Source organism: Maniola jurtina, chromosome 2 (assembly GCF_905333055.1).
Source record: "Maniola jurtina chromosome 2, ilManJurt1.1, whole genome shotgun sequence".
NCBI lineage: Eukaryota > Metazoa > Arthropoda > Insecta > Lepidoptera > Nymphalidae > Maniola > Maniola jurtina.
In genome coordinates this window covers 14,593,910-14,609,908 of record NC_060030.1, presented here as the reverse complement: position 1 = coordinate 14,609,908, position 15,999 = coordinate 14,593,910, and the positions used below count along the sequence as shown (strand labels likewise).

At 35.8% G+C, this 15,999-nt stretch overlaps 1 pseudogene; it reads left to right on the top strand.

Moving 5' to 3' along the window:
• The first annotated feature begins 1,722 nt into the window (after positions 1–1,722).
• Positions 1,723–15,703, top strand: LOC123871411 (annotated as a pseudogene).
• Positions 15,704–15,999: the final 296 nt, after the last annotated feature.

Here is a 15,999-nt window from a genome sequence, read left to right as displayed (position 1 = left end):
ACTTTTAGGTTTGTGAGATGAATCAACATGTTAATTACTTAGTTAGAAATCAAAATCAATTATAACTTCTAACTGCAATAACAATAATATCACTCACAAATAGAATTAAATTAATTACCTATATTTATTTAATAATGTATAAAGGTAGGCCACCCTCGTAAGCTATTACTTTTTGTAATCGACTCGTCATGTTAGTAACCATATTCCAGCAAGTCTACCTATGCTGCCCCGCAGAGACTCCCAGGTTGAAGTTACCAGTTATTCAAAGTATATATCGTTTGCCTGTAGTTCTATTATTGTATTTTACGTTCATCCTTGTCCGACTCAAAAGATTTTTCATTGGTAAAAATAACAACGTAATTACATTAGTCACAGTTTATATATTCCATTGCAAAATGAAAGTCTATGTTCCCGGTGCAAACCATTCGTAATATTTTCTTCGTAATGTATTCCGGCAGCACGCAAATGGTTCCGCACAGTTTGCAGAGCCACATTGTGCTTGGTCGCTGTCAATCAAGTTTTTATAAAGGAATCCACGCTATGCATTGCAACGATGTCTTGGTGGTGATGTGACTCCATCTTATAAGCTGATGGTTTGGGCCCAGGTCAACAATTGTCTACATGCCCCGTTTCTCCGTAGTGACAGACCCACAAGCGCACGGTATTCATCTGTAAATGATTATACCCTGGATTAATACATAGGTTACTTTTTATCCCAGAAAATTAATGAGTTCCCACGAGATTTTTAATAACTTATATACACGGGAACGAAGTTGCGGGCATTGGCTAGTATTTAGTAGATTGGTTAGTTGGTTACATTGTTATATTATAATGCGTCTGATTAAAAGTATTAAATGGATTAAAAAAAATTACGCTAACATTTAGAAAATACTAAATACACATAAGTAAAAAGCATAAACATAATTTCAATACGATTAGGTTATATTTGTTTACTTACCGATATCATCGATTTCGGTTATCGAAATATTCCGCTCAAATAACAATCTCTGCTTTTTAAACAAAGATAAATAAGTGTTCCACGGTGGTGAGAAGTTCGGTAGTTATTCAGTGTGAAAAATAACACAATACACCATAAATGAATTCACTACTAGGATCTATTAATCCGCGTGCTTAAGTTCTATTCGACAATAATTTATAAAATAGGTAGGGTAGATTTAAAAAAAAATATATTGTTTTGTGAGCTCGAAACATTTCAGCAATGAAGTATAACTATAATAGACCTTAACTGACTTGTTTTAAAGCTTAAATTCGTCCACATATCTACAGCCAGCACTGCAAATTAAAGTCGTTATTAAGTCGTTATAAGAATTTTAGACGTTATCTCAAGGTGGTTTAAGGCCATTTTACTCTGACATTATTGTGCTTCGATGATCGGATTCTATCAGCGTGGGTAAGCGGCAATATTACGCCTAGTGCCTGCTGTGGGGAAATCAGCGAAATATGTAATTTGTAATTATTGCAAGTAGGTATGGTGAAAAAAGATCGACAATGCATTAAAGAGAGATAGGTGTAAAATAATAAGTAAACGAGTTATGCACACACATAATGCTTCGTTGTGTTGCCGGGTTACCGATTTGTTTTGCTTTGTGTACAAGATAGTGCTAATTCCATAACAATATAATAGCTATGTTTACAACAGGCAAATGCCTATGTTGTAAACGTTTTAAGTGTTCAAGTAGTTACCGCACTATCACAATACGTGGTACGTATCTCGATTTGTTTATTATATCATACAAAATACTAGGGTACGAATAGTATTGCACGAGCTCTTGAGCAGTTGAGTGATGGCGAATAAGAAAGTGAACGAGGATTTGCTAAAAGAAAGGGCCTAAGTGTAATTTTAATGTAGAGGAATTGACTAATTTGTTGGACGACGGAGCGGATTATACAAAATGGAGAAGAACTTTGGGTACGTACTTACTATGAGTTCGATGTCATTGAACAATACTTTCGATGTACGAAATTTTGAGGTCAACGAGATTTTAGAGGACGCCGTAAGGTGAAAATCAAACTACAAGGGAAATTAGTTTGATCAAGCAATCCTTGGTGAAGATTTTAAAGAAAAGAGTTGATTTAGAATTTAGATATTTAATTTTTATCTATTTATAGTTAGTTACCTATCTAGAAGAGGAGATCCAAGAAGAGTCTAGGAAAGAGACCCCGCGGACGTAGCCCGAGACGTTGGTCAGACCAAATAAAAGAAGCGGTCAACACACCCATCTGTGATGCAATCCATGCGGCAAAAAACAGAGTGCAATGGAAAAACATCGTAGCAAGGATTGCGTCAAAGGGGAGCCACGATCCTCAAAATTGAGGAAGCGACGCAGGAAGAAGACCTATCAAGAAAAGATATTGATATTATCTGAATTTCCTCATGAGTTTTGAAACAACGTAAATTAGCGTTTGATTGTTGCTTTGGAAATGAATGTCTCTAAGACGGAGGTTAGACGCTCAATCTGGCGTCAGTTCAGTCCGTGACCTTGATCGTGATGAGACTGATGCCAGATGGATAGACTGTCGAAGCACATTACACGCTTATTCAGATTGACCATCAGTCCATCCGAAAACTTCGACGCGTTAACACTCATAACGCCATAAATATGAGATAAGAGACACAGGAGAAGAAGAAGACTATGCTAATTATTTATTACTAGAGGATGCCCGCGGCTTCGCCCGCCTGGATTTCGGTTTTTAAATCCCGCAGGAACTCTTTGATTTTCCGGGATAAAAAGTAGCCTATGTCCTTCCCCGGGATGTAGACCATATCTGTACCAAATTTCATCAAAATCGGTTCAGCGGTTGGGCCGTGAAAACGTAGCAGACAGACAGACAGACACACTTTCGCATTTATAATATTAGTATGGATATGGATTATCGAATGCTAATTTTATTATTATCGAATGCAGGTATTCAAATGTCCAGCTCTTCAGAACATAAACTTCTTCTGCTCCAACTCTTGACCTTTTCGAACTTACCTAAAATTTTTAGGGTTCCGTACCTCAAAAGAAAAAACGGAACCCTTATAGGATCACTTTGTTGTCTGTCAGTCTGTCTGTCCGTCGTGTCTGTCAGAAACCTATAGGGTACTTTCCGTTGAATCATGTTTGGCAGGTAGGTAGGTCTTTAATAAAGCACAAGTAAAGGAATAAATCTGAAAACCGTGAATTTGTAGTTACATCACGTGTTTTAATTTTCAAAGTAAGATAACTACCCTATACCAAGTGGGGTATCATATGAAAGGGCTTTACTTGTAGGTACATTCTAAAACAGATTGAAACCCTCGGTGCGCGAGTCTGACTCGCACTTGGCCGGTTTTTTTTAATTCACAACGATAATAATTAGATCTTAGAGTGTAGGGGGCTCGGCGCAGGCGGCGACAAGTCTGCGTCGTACGACTCCATCGCTGTCTAAGCGCAGACTGACATGAGACATCAGACTGATAGCTATTAAATACACGTTCAGTCTGGCGTCAGTCTAACCAGACTGACAAAAATTATTAAAATATTTAAATATCCGTCAGTCCGGACCATCGGACCATCAGTCTACGCGTATACAATTAGTTTCCCGTCATTCTGACATCAGTCACGGACTGAACTGACACCAGATTGAGCGTCTAATCTCCGTCTATGCAATCACCGGTAGTGGGAATTTAGGTTACACACATAGTTATTTAAAAATAAATGTTTGAAAAAAGAAAAAGAAAAAATCTTCACTCATATTTATACGTCAATACTGTTTTGTTAACGTTGTTTATTTATGTTGTGAGAAAAAATTAAAACTAAATTTTACGAAGGAACTCGTGTCGTTTAATTACATCGATGTTTAATTATTTTATCATCGACGCACCGAGGATTCCTTTACTGGTGACCTCTATATACGAACATGAGTAAGGACGTACGAGGCACGTCGGCAGCATCGCCGCCCGGCGATAGCGAGGGGAACAAGTCGACAAATCACAACAATGTTTTTAAAGTTGGAGTGCGAGTCCCTAGCTCACTCATCAGCGACCTCACTGAGGGAATAGCTGAGCTACGGAAGCAGGTTCAACAAATGGCGACGCAGAGGAACAGCAGATCACGTTCTCGCACACCCCAAGGCACGCGTAATTCCTCAAGGCAACGAACACAATCCAACTAAAGGAAGTTTCCGCTGTGTTGGTATCATAGCAAGTATGGAGATAAAGCCCGCACATGCGTATTTAGGATTCCTTTAGGAATGTACTCAAATAGTTTAGAAAAACCGGTCAAGTGCGCATCGGAGTCGTACATGAAGCGTTCCGTACCATCGTACAAATTATACCTAACACCTATATGAAGAATTCTGAAACTCAATAACGGTCTGCGCCATCTTTATGTGATTTAGTGATTTAAATATTTCGTGAACACGTTTTTTTTTGTGTGATATAACCACAAATTCACGGTTATCGGATTTTTCCCTTTACATGCGCTTTATGACCTACATACCTGCCAAATTTCATGATTCTAGGTCAACGGGAAGTATCCTATAGGTTTTCTTGACAGACACGACAGACGGCCGGACAGCATACAGACAGACAGACAACAAAGTGATCCTACAAGGGTTGCGTTTTTCCTTTGAGGTACGGAACTCTAAAAATAGATGATAGCATCTAATTTATTTGAAATCTATTATTTAGTAAATTATGTTTCAGAACAAAACGTTTTAAGCGTAAAAGGATTATTAGACGCAGTACCAGAAGATTACTTGAGCCATAAAGGGAAATATGAAAATAGTGTACGAAAGAGTGTGATGATGTTCAAAGCGCTTGAAATGTATGATAAAGAGAGCGCTAGCAGATCGTTTGAAGAGAACATCAGGTATTTGTTTTCTAATTTAAACTTTTATAAGGATAAAATTTGCAGAAATGGAGAAATACTGGTAAATGGGACTTCATAATATACTTCCAGAGTATATTAACTGGAATTTGGAAATGGAAATGAAACAAATTCAAAGTAATTTCAAGGAGGTATGCACCACCATGCATGTCAGGTATTGTAGGCATGTAGGTACCTACATCAGGTACGCCTCGGTAAAATGATACGAGGAAATATATCATGCAAAAAACTGTAAACCGCACGAGATATTCGTGATCAGTATCCATTCAAATCCGAGAGTCCTCTTCACCAGCTGTATGCTCTTCTTCAGGTCTTGATAGCAGGTGGAACTAGTATTTTTTAAATAGGAGTATATTTCAGGTTAGATTTTCGCAACTCTCTATGGACAGCCGTTTCAAAAGACCATTCTCCCCTTTTAATACATCTACAAATGTTTATGGTCGCGATTATTGAGCAGGGAAACGACGAGCAAAGGGAGTATTGGACGAAAAGAGCTGCTAATTTTGAAGTTATTGGCACGTATGCTCAGGTAAGTACAAGCCAGCAAAAATATTATAACGGGATATAAATAGATTTTCAAAAATATAATTTGATTGTTGAGGGTGCAGAGTAAGGGTGCCTTGCAAAACCGTTAGTAAAAAATTAACTGCACCAGTTGCAACGTTTACTCAAGTCAGTCGGTAACGGATGGGCAACCTTAATTTAGTTAGGTATTCTAATTTATCCATAACAGGATTATTTTTAGGTTTCCTTACGTAGGGACAGGGTATTACCTGTGGTATTACTAACTGTCCGCTGTCTGTCTGTCCGTCTGCCCGTCTGTCGTGTCTGTCAAGAAAACCTATAGTACTTCGCGTTGACCACCTACTCGTAGAATCATGAAATTTGTTTGATAGGTAGGTAGGTCTTATAGCACAAGTAGGGGAAAAAATCTAAAAACCATGAATTTCTGGTTATAAAAATTAAAATGTGTTCACGAAAAATTTAATTCACTTAATCACATATAGAAGGCGCAGACCGTTATTAACTTGCAGAGATCTAAATTAGGATGTTAGGTAGGTATATCTTGTAGAATGGTACAGAACCCTTCGTGTGCGAGTCCGACTCGCACTTGACCGCTTTTTTTTGCACGCACTGCCACGAAGCAGATTCATTCTAAAATGATTTTAAAAGACCTTGTTAAGTTTTTCGGAAACCAGTTTTTTTTCTCATTACATTTTTGAAACTAACTTCATAATAAGTTGTTTATCTTGTCTATCAATTATTTATTATTTACGAGATAGTCTCTTTAATTAGTATTTTCTTGTCTGGTTATTTAATTTCAGACGGAACTTGGTCACGGTACCTTTGTTCGTGGTTTGGAGACACGAGCAACTTATGACGTTGACACAGAAGAATTTGTTCTGCACAGCCCAACTCTTACTGCTTATAAATGGTGGCCTGGAGGAAGTGAGTACCATCTAATAGAGATAAAACACTTTTTCAACCACTCGCTCCAGAATGCCTTATTACTGACCTTTTATTCTAAAGGTAATATACGTCATTATTTTTTTCATTTAGTGGGAAACACAGCAAACCATTGCGTGGTCATGGCCCAGCTCTACATAAAAGGCAAGAACTATGGCATCCAGCCATTCATGGTGCAAATAAGAGATGGGGAAACCCACATGCCTCTTACAGGAGTCAAAGTGGGCGAGATTGGACCCAAAATGGGCTTTAATACAGTTAATAATGGATTCCTGGGTTTTGATAATGTTCGGATACCTAGGGATTGGATGTTGATGAAAAATACACAAGTCTTAAAGGTTTGCTTTACAATTTTTTTAGTGGGATATCTAATTAATGAAAGAGGAAAAAAAAATTCATAAATATAAATATACTTAGTACAATGTCAAAATTTAACCGAGCACAGAAAAACAATTTTATTATATTATGTATCTATCGCTATCTATTGGAAGTTTGCGGGTAGTATTCGGGTTTAATGATTAACTTCATCTTATGATTAATTAATATCTTCGACATCTTCTGTCTATAATATTATGTACAAAAACTACCTAAATTTATTGATGTAATTTGGTTGAATGATTTCCGAGTATTAATTTGAATGTACATAATACATAAAACTTCTTCAGTTTAAAAAGTCAGGCTTGCAAAAAATTGATCCACTGACACCAGAGGAACACCTACACCAAGGGTACTAGTGTTCTGCCAAATTCAAAAATTATCAAAGTAGTATCTAACCTGCCCGGCTTGCCTATTCCATAGACAAAATATGGGTATGAATGTAATACTAAATGGGTTGTATTATGACTAAGAGTTTACTTTCTACTAAGCTATTATACTGATCGCGATCGTTTTGCTGTTACCCTGTGAAGAGATCTATCCTCTATTTCCGAAACTATTCGTTAGATCTTCACCAAACTTACATGGTACTAACCCGACAGTAGGTACAACCATTGTAAAAAAAGGAATTGTGAAAATTGGTTCAAAGACGGAGTTATGTAGTAAAATCAATAAAAGTTTGATCCCGTATCCCGAAGAATCCATTATCTTTTTCGGGATAAAAACTACCCTATATTTTAACACAGAGTATCAGCTGCCACATAGTGGTTTTCGCGTGATGCGCGTACAGACAGACAGACAAAAATCATAAGGTTTATATAAATAATAATGTTTCCTCCGATTAAAATTTCCAAAATATATTTAATGTACAGAAATCGTCCAGTTACAGTTTTATTATAAGTATAGAAGATATAGATAATAGCTCTGTGACTAAAATATCCCTGGAATCTGCTTTTTTTACCTAGATCGACAAGGCCGTTAAATAAAACAGCCCGTTTGAAATATGTTTTAGGACGGTACATTCAAAGCCTCGCCGAATAGCAAGTTGCTGTACGGAACTATGGTTTACGTCAGAGTGATTATTGTGAACAACGTGAGCATAAACCTAGCCCAAGCCGCGACCATCGCCGTGCGGTACTCCGCCATCAGACGACAGTCGCAGCCAAAGCCCGGGTAACTATTAGTGAAACTAACTTAAGCTTAAACTTAAGCAGTCTGTGGGCACTGCTGGCAGAAGTGAAAACTTAAAACTATTAAATAACAGCTTTTTTGGAGTATGAAATGAATTGTGCCTTACTAAGCACGATTATTAATTCAAGAACTAATTCTAATGCCTATCAAAAATTAAACTTGTAAATTTAAACCATTAACACGCTCCGAGCACTACATTAACATGAGCATGTTGGTGATGCGATCTTGAAGTTTACCCTTCACAAAATAGCCCAAGACGCTTAAAAAACTTTTCACTTAAAAATGAAATATTTAGGCAGGTACGTATTTTAGATTTCACATCATTAAAATTAACTCGTACTAAAATCGTGATTTTTTATATCTGAATATCATATACCTACCTAAGTTAAGTATTATATATTATTTCAATCGATTGCAAGTTAGACATTTGCTGCAATTTTAGCACCCGATGAATATAAGGAGTAGGTATAGGTACAATTGGCAGTTATATAAACTCTAAACTAATCTAATCAAACCTGATTGTTTTCTAGATAATATTATGTTTGATTCCAACACGTTGTCATTTGGTGATATAGATTTTTCTATTAATTTGAATTTTAATTAATTTTAATTTAATTTTAATCTTTGAATTAAGTATACACGAATTTATCACATGTAGGTACCTTCTAAGTATTTCTTTTGCGTGCATGCCAAGGAATTTATTGAAGAAACTAAATATTCAGTTCTTTAATGAGGCTGAACCATCAACGACTGAAGCTGTGCATTTTTTCCTATTTTTCTTCTTATTTTGTTTTATTAAAGACAATAATTATTATCCACAGACAAAAGTTTTGCTAATATTTTATTGCAGTGCACCTGAGCCCCAAATCATTGACTATGTGACGCAGCAGCACAAGTTGTTAATAGCAATAGCAACGAGCCACGCGTTCCACTTCACCGTCCGTTGGCTCTGGGATCGCTTTACCAAAACCAGCGAAGAGCTCAGACGGGGAGAATTCAAGAACTTACCTGAAGTATGAATATTTTTAGCCCCCGACCCAAAAAGAGGGGTGTTATAAGTTTGACGTGTGTATCTGTGTATCCGTCTGTGGCATCGTAGCTCCTAAACTAATGAACCGATTTTAATTTAGTTTTTTTTGTTTGAAAGGTGGCTTGATCGAGAGTGTTCTTAGCTATAATCCAAGAAAATCGGTTCAGCCGTTTGAAAGTTATCAGCTCTTTTCTAGTTACTGTAACCTTTACTTGTCGGGGGTGTTATAAATTTTTAATTTACACTTGTTAAAACATCACATTAAACAAACGAACAAGGTTAACTCTTTCAGACAAGCAATCGTGTACAAAAGGCTATGACCATAGATGGATAGAAGAAATATTGAATAACAAACTAAATTATGCTGTGATGCTTTATAGAAACCAATAAGAAGTTTGGATTTGGTTAATTAAGTTTAATAATGCCAAGTTAGCCCCCCTCTATCTTAGACTGCATTTTCATTTATCAGATGAATTCACAATCACTACTACTTTATCACATAATATAATTTTTCCTCTAGGTAAAAAGAAAAAACATATATTCAATATACGCCATCCAAATGGTCATTAGTGGGCATTGTGCCCAATACACTGGCACTATTACCCCGCTGAATGGCAAGGCTTAGCCAAATAAGTGCGAGCTCTTGGATCACCAGACGCGTGAATCAGCTTTTGGGCTACTTGTCATTGAAATAAAAAGGTTTCGGCTAAATAATGTTATGTACCTACCGACAGCACTATTTCATTAATAAAGCAAACGTCGAGACTGAACATAATATCAGACGTCAATGTGCATCTTAATTGCTTTTTAATAAAGATTTGATAAAGCAAAAAACTTTCGAATTATAAAAGTAGGTGTTAATTGAAGAATGAACATTAAAACATCCGTTTTTGTAAGTAATACTCCAATCTATCTATGAAGATCAAGAACATCATATTTCAGAATTAAGTCCTAAATGATAAAAGAGATGATGAGTTATCATAAATATAGAGATTATAATGCTAGTTAGGTATATTAATGGAACCCGTTCAAACAGGATTCAAAACATAATCAACTGCTTAATAAACACACATAATAAACAATATCACGAATTCCTTAGAAGCTACATATATTCTGCCAATATTAACACACATACATCATATTTATGCAAAACATTTTAATTTAAAAATATTATATGAAGATAAATTAACAGACTGAAATAATATTGAACGTCCGTCTTAAATCGTTGGATCTACAAACTTGGGATGACCCATGATGGATGGGATTGATGTAGGTAGGTTTTCTCAATAATGCAGAATTAAAAAAGATTTTCAGAAATTTCACTCAAACAAAGCTGAGGCTGGTCAATTATATCCTTGACTGAGACGATTCTGGTCGAGAAAAGATTTCTAAACATGCAGGTCATAGAAGCACAAAAGCAATGCTTACCCTAGTTGTAATAAATCAGTATTTTTTATTCATCATGACCTTCCAGGAATTGGGTTTCTACCAAATGCTTATATTTTATAGCTTTTAACCCTATATATGCCACTAGGTTGTATGGAGTTGTGCTTTGCGGGAGGGTGACAGAGACAGTGAATGCCTTGATTTTTACGTCAATTGTCGCCCGCCTACAACCCAAGCCCTACCTAACCAATCTTTTCAGTGAAATTGTATACTTATTATAAATTATACTTTTAAAGTAGCCTTGCCTTCCAGATCCACGTCCTAGCTTGCTCCATGAAAGTCATCAGTACTGCAGACTGCACTGCACTAATTGAGAAGTGTCGTTTAGCTTGCGGAGGCCATGGATACATGATGTCATCAAACTTACCACTCCTGTATATCATTTCCGTCGCCACTGTTACTTATGAGGGAGAGAACACAGTTCTACTTCTGCAGGTTGCTAGGTAAGCATTAGCTTCCTCTTCGAAAATGTGATTCGATTGTAGGTATTCATCTACTTTTTTTGCTCATCTACATTTTTTGTTTTTATAATATTTTGTATTCCTACTTTTAATCGTTCTCTCGTTTACCTCGTTTCACACATTTTCAATAATCGCGTGAAGTTCGCAAAATGTTTGAACATTTTTGTAATTTCTCCTCCAACGTGGTTTTTATCTTCTGGTTTCTCTATGGGCACTATAAAACAAAGTTTATTTTATAATTAGCCGAATTTATGTTACAGATCCTTAGTGAAAACCTGGGACCAAATCTACAAAGGTCACATTTCAGTAAGTCCATCGATGGTGTACCTCGCTGACAAAACACCAGTGCCAGAGTGGGATAATTCTCTTCAGGGAATACTCAAAAGTTTTGAAAGAGTTGCTAAAGGGTTAGTAATTTTACTTACATCGTTTTAGCCTGTGCACTTTTTTTTTATTGCAGATTTATAACAATGTCTTTTTAATTGCACAGGAAAGTGTCCACAAGCATCTCTAGTCTCGACAAATACAGGAAATCAGGGTTGTCTCCAGAAGATGCTTGGAACAAGGCTTCCGTCCAACTTATAGCGGCTGCGGAGGTAATTGCCAAACAAAACTTGTAACTGTATATGTGAACTCAATAAAGACTTCACTGCTTCTTTTCCTGAGATTATGTTTTTATCAATTGAAATGTAGATTGTAGATCCTAAGCCTCTTGAATTTAAAAAAGTAGAAAAAAAACATAATTAGGTCAATACAAGAGTTCACCTTTGTTTCTTTTCTGCAGTTAAATTTTTATCTAATTTGATATACCTAGGTATTTCATTAATTTAATCGTTTGTTTTTGTTTCTCAAGGCACATGCTAGAGTCACTCTTCTCTCGGTTTACAAAACAGAAATAGAAAGGAGAGCATCGACTCTATCAGCCCCGTTGGCAACGGTTTTGCATCAACTTCTAGAAATGTATTATATTTACTGGACTTAAGAGAGGATTGGAGACTTTCTATTGGTAAGTGAACTGTGGAACTGATTAGCTTACTTGTATATTTTGTTTTCTTAACACATAGGTCCCGATATTTTAAACCTTGCCTACAAACAGATTCAGTGGTTATAGAAAATAGATAGAGTCCTTTTAAATTCTTAGAAATGCGTTGGGGATTGCAGTTGCAGCATTTCTTAGTAAGCAATTGGTAAGTAAATAAAATTGTTTAGCAGCCTGGAGAAGTTAAGTGCTGTACAGTAAACAGTACAGGGTACAATTTAATTGATGTCTTTCTGCCCTGTGATATAAATTCTCTAAGCATTTCGTCTAAAAATGTTTCAAAGTAACAGTAAAAATAAAATCCTGTTTAAAGATATTAGAACATCTAAATCAATTAAGACAACGGATACATAATTATTCATTATAAATCTGTCGATGTTATTTAATAATGGCAATTAATATGCAAACTCGTGAGAAACTAGTCCTTTTTTTGCAAACCTGCTATTAATTTCTTTTGGAGCACATAAATAGTCATTTCGAATAATGGCGTCCAAAAGAAATTAATATGTATGCGGTTGTAAAATTGTTTTATTTATGTGTTCATTAGTTTTGCTTTGATTCTGTTTATTAAAACACGAGTTGATTAGTTTCATTGAACTCTCTATGAAGTCTTGATTTCTGATTTATTTCTTTATCATATTTCAATCCCTTTTCAATATAAAGTTGTTCATCATCTCATTATATAAATCTATATCATTAACCAATAAGAAAACGTGAAACGTTGATCTGTATCGTTTCCAGTGTCCATGTCCTGATGTTTTATAGCCTCTAAATAATTCATCTTTGAGCAACTTATTTTTTGCTCTCAATTTTGCTTTTCATGATAGTCTAGATGGGGTGGTCAAAGATGATTTTTGAGACCATAACAATATTATTTTACCTCTGAACTATCTTTTTGATCGTTTCTGGTTTCAAGACTCCCGGTTTGGTTGGATCATATGAGTAGGTACAGACTAGTAGGGTTCATTTGGGTAATGACTTATTGTTCATTACTGGTTACCAGAAAAGCCATACCGTTAGGTAATTTATTGAACGTCTACGCACATATATCTGCTTTAGGCTAGCAATAGCACGTATGAACATAACTCGGTCATATTTTTTGCTCTATTATTATAACATTGCGGTCAGTCATAAAATTTTATTACTCGTGTTTACAAACAAAAAAAAATCGATTGTCCGATGTGGGTCGCTATTATACTATGTGATTTGCAATGATTGAAATCGATAAGACTATAGATTACAATTTGAATTTAGAGCTTGAGCATACTCTTTTTAACCCCCGACCCAAAAAGAGGGGTGTTATAAGTTTGACGTGTGTATCTGTGTGTCTGTGTATCTGTGTATCTGTGTATCTGTGTATCTGTGTATCTGTCTGTGGCATCGTAGCGCCTAAACGAATGAACCGATTTTAATTTACTTTTTTTTGTTGGAAAGGTGGCTCGATCGAGAGTGTTCTTAGCTATAATCCAAAAAAATTGGTTCAGCCGTTTAAGAGTTATCAGCTCTTTTCTAGTTTTCTTGCAGAAAAGAAGGTTAGATAACCGTTAGGTTCTTAATATTATGTCAATTGACAAATTTATGTCAAGCTGTCAAGATGCCTTCACTTGTCGGGGGTGTTATAAATTTTTAATTTACACTTGTTGCAAAGAAGAAAAAGCAACTTCATACGTTAAAATTCTCAGGGTCTGCACAAGGAACAATAGTTTTTTAATGCTAAACTCTAAAGTGATAAAAATGTGACATTTACCAAATTTAAGACAAAAAGGACTAATATAGAATTTATTTATGAAAAAAGTCTCCAATACTTTAAACAGTGTAATCAATAGTAATAATAAACAATCTTTGTAAAAAGGCTTGTATATTATAATTGAAGTCTTCATAATATAGAAATAAAAATTGAAGATCTTTCACGGTTTTGTTTTAATTATTAATTTCCGTATACAACTAAATAAACTGATAAAAATGTTAAACATTTTTGGTGAAAATATGATAGTTTGGCATTTATATGCAGTTGTATTTTTAATACTTAGTATACGCAGGCCTTTATGAATACTTAAGAATAATGGTACCGCTTACATCCTGACCTCTGATATAAGGTCTTTGATACAGTTATCCAGATAGGAGGTCAATGGTCCATTGAATTAGCAAAAAATGGACTCCAGCTGACTTCATTAGTCATTGGCGACCATAACCGGAACGGGTCGAAGTTTGTTTGTAGCTAATAACCGTTCATGAGAGTTAATAGCTATGTTAGACTAATATATGTTTAAGCAAAAAATATAAATGATCCCATTTATGCTCATTATTTTTGTGTATGATTTGTTTTTTTTTCAATACTTTTTTATCGATTGTCGAAAAGTTTGAGAAGATATGAATGGAAATTCTAAACGTGACTGACTTTTGTTTTGTGTTAGCTGATCAGTGATCACTAATTTTATTATTGATAAGTGTAGATGAGACTTTATAGCTTGGTAGAGCTTAGGGCCTAATTCGTACGAGAGCTTTTTTAACGTTCGTTAAAAAGCGTTCAAATACAACAAATGCATTCCCAAGTATCTGTTCACACGTCAACGCTTTTTTAACGCGCACTTTGTATTTTCAGCGCAACGCCGGGTTTTAGCGCAACGCTTTTTAGGGTTCCGTATCTCAAAAGGAAAAACGGAACCCTTATAGGATCACTTTGTTGTCTGTCTGTCTGTCTGTCCGTCCGTCCGTGAATATTCATCACACTAATAATGTGTGTGTGTGTGTGTGTGTGTGTATGTTTGTTACTCCTTCACGCAAAAACTACTGGACGGATTTGGCTGAAATTCAGAATGGAGATAGATAATATCCTGGATTAGCACATATGCTACTTTTTATCCCGGAAAATCAAAGAGTTCCCACGGGATTTCGAAAAACCTAAATCTGCGCGGGCGAAGTCGCGGGCATCGGCTAGTATGAAATAAACGTAACTTTTTCACAGTACACAAAGTTGACGGCGAGTGACGTAAGAGATTTGCAGCATCGATACGAAGACCTGCTGGAGAAGATCAGACCGAATGCAGTTGGCTTAGTGGATGCATTTGACTTCAGAGATGAGGTATGTTTTATGAACTTTTCATGATTTTTGAACGGTTTTTGTAAATACATAACAAGATGTGACACTTCAATTATTGATGAGCCATCAACAAAATTGGTTGCGATAAGGCCTGGGTCATCAAACAGACTTTAAAAAATTAAAAATGGTCGAATTGGTTTGATTATATATGTAGTATGAGTGTATAAAAGGCAGTGAAAATATAACGGACACTTTTTTATTAGTTTTAAAATATATCTGCACTCATAGCCCAAGCATTTAATAATTAATTAGTGGAAACTGACTGTCAGTTAATTGTGGCTTTCTTCTAGTGTCTTTTTTATAGACTAAGTGACATTTTTTTTTAAAGAATATTAACCAATGCTAATCATGACTAATAGTCCCCTTTCCCTTCCAAATAAACGTAAAGCTTGTGCTAGGAGTGGGTACGACAATAGTGCAACGGGTGGGGTTTGAACCGCCGACCTTTCGGAATTCAGTCCGCTTCTCAACCGTTGAGCTATCGAGGCTCAACGATTATTATGGGGAGGTTGCAGGAAAATTCATGTACAATGGTAAGATGTATTTGTTTTCTCCAGATCTTGAACTCTACCTTGGGGGCGTACGACGGGCGTGCATACGAAAGGCTCATGGAAGAAGCCCTGAAGAGTCCACTTAATGCAGAGCCTGTTAATCAGTCCTTTGAGAAATACCTTAAGCCGTTTATGCAAGGCAAATTATAAAATTTTTGTGCTTTTTTTATTGTTATTTTTATTGTAAATAACCTTTATTTACCTACATCGTCCAATTTGCGTCAGACTTGAAGGTTATTTTAAGGTTTGATCTACGAAGGTCTAGTTGAAGTGAGAGTGAGAGTGAAGAGTCTAAGAAGGATCTACTTGAGGTCTACGAAGTTTATATATTTGCCGAACTGCCGAATGTCATCATGTAAATTGGACGATAAGTATACGATGATATTGTGTTACCATTATTTATTCATCAAAATATTTTATAGTGGTTGTACCTACCTACCATCTGAAACTACAAGTGATACTTCG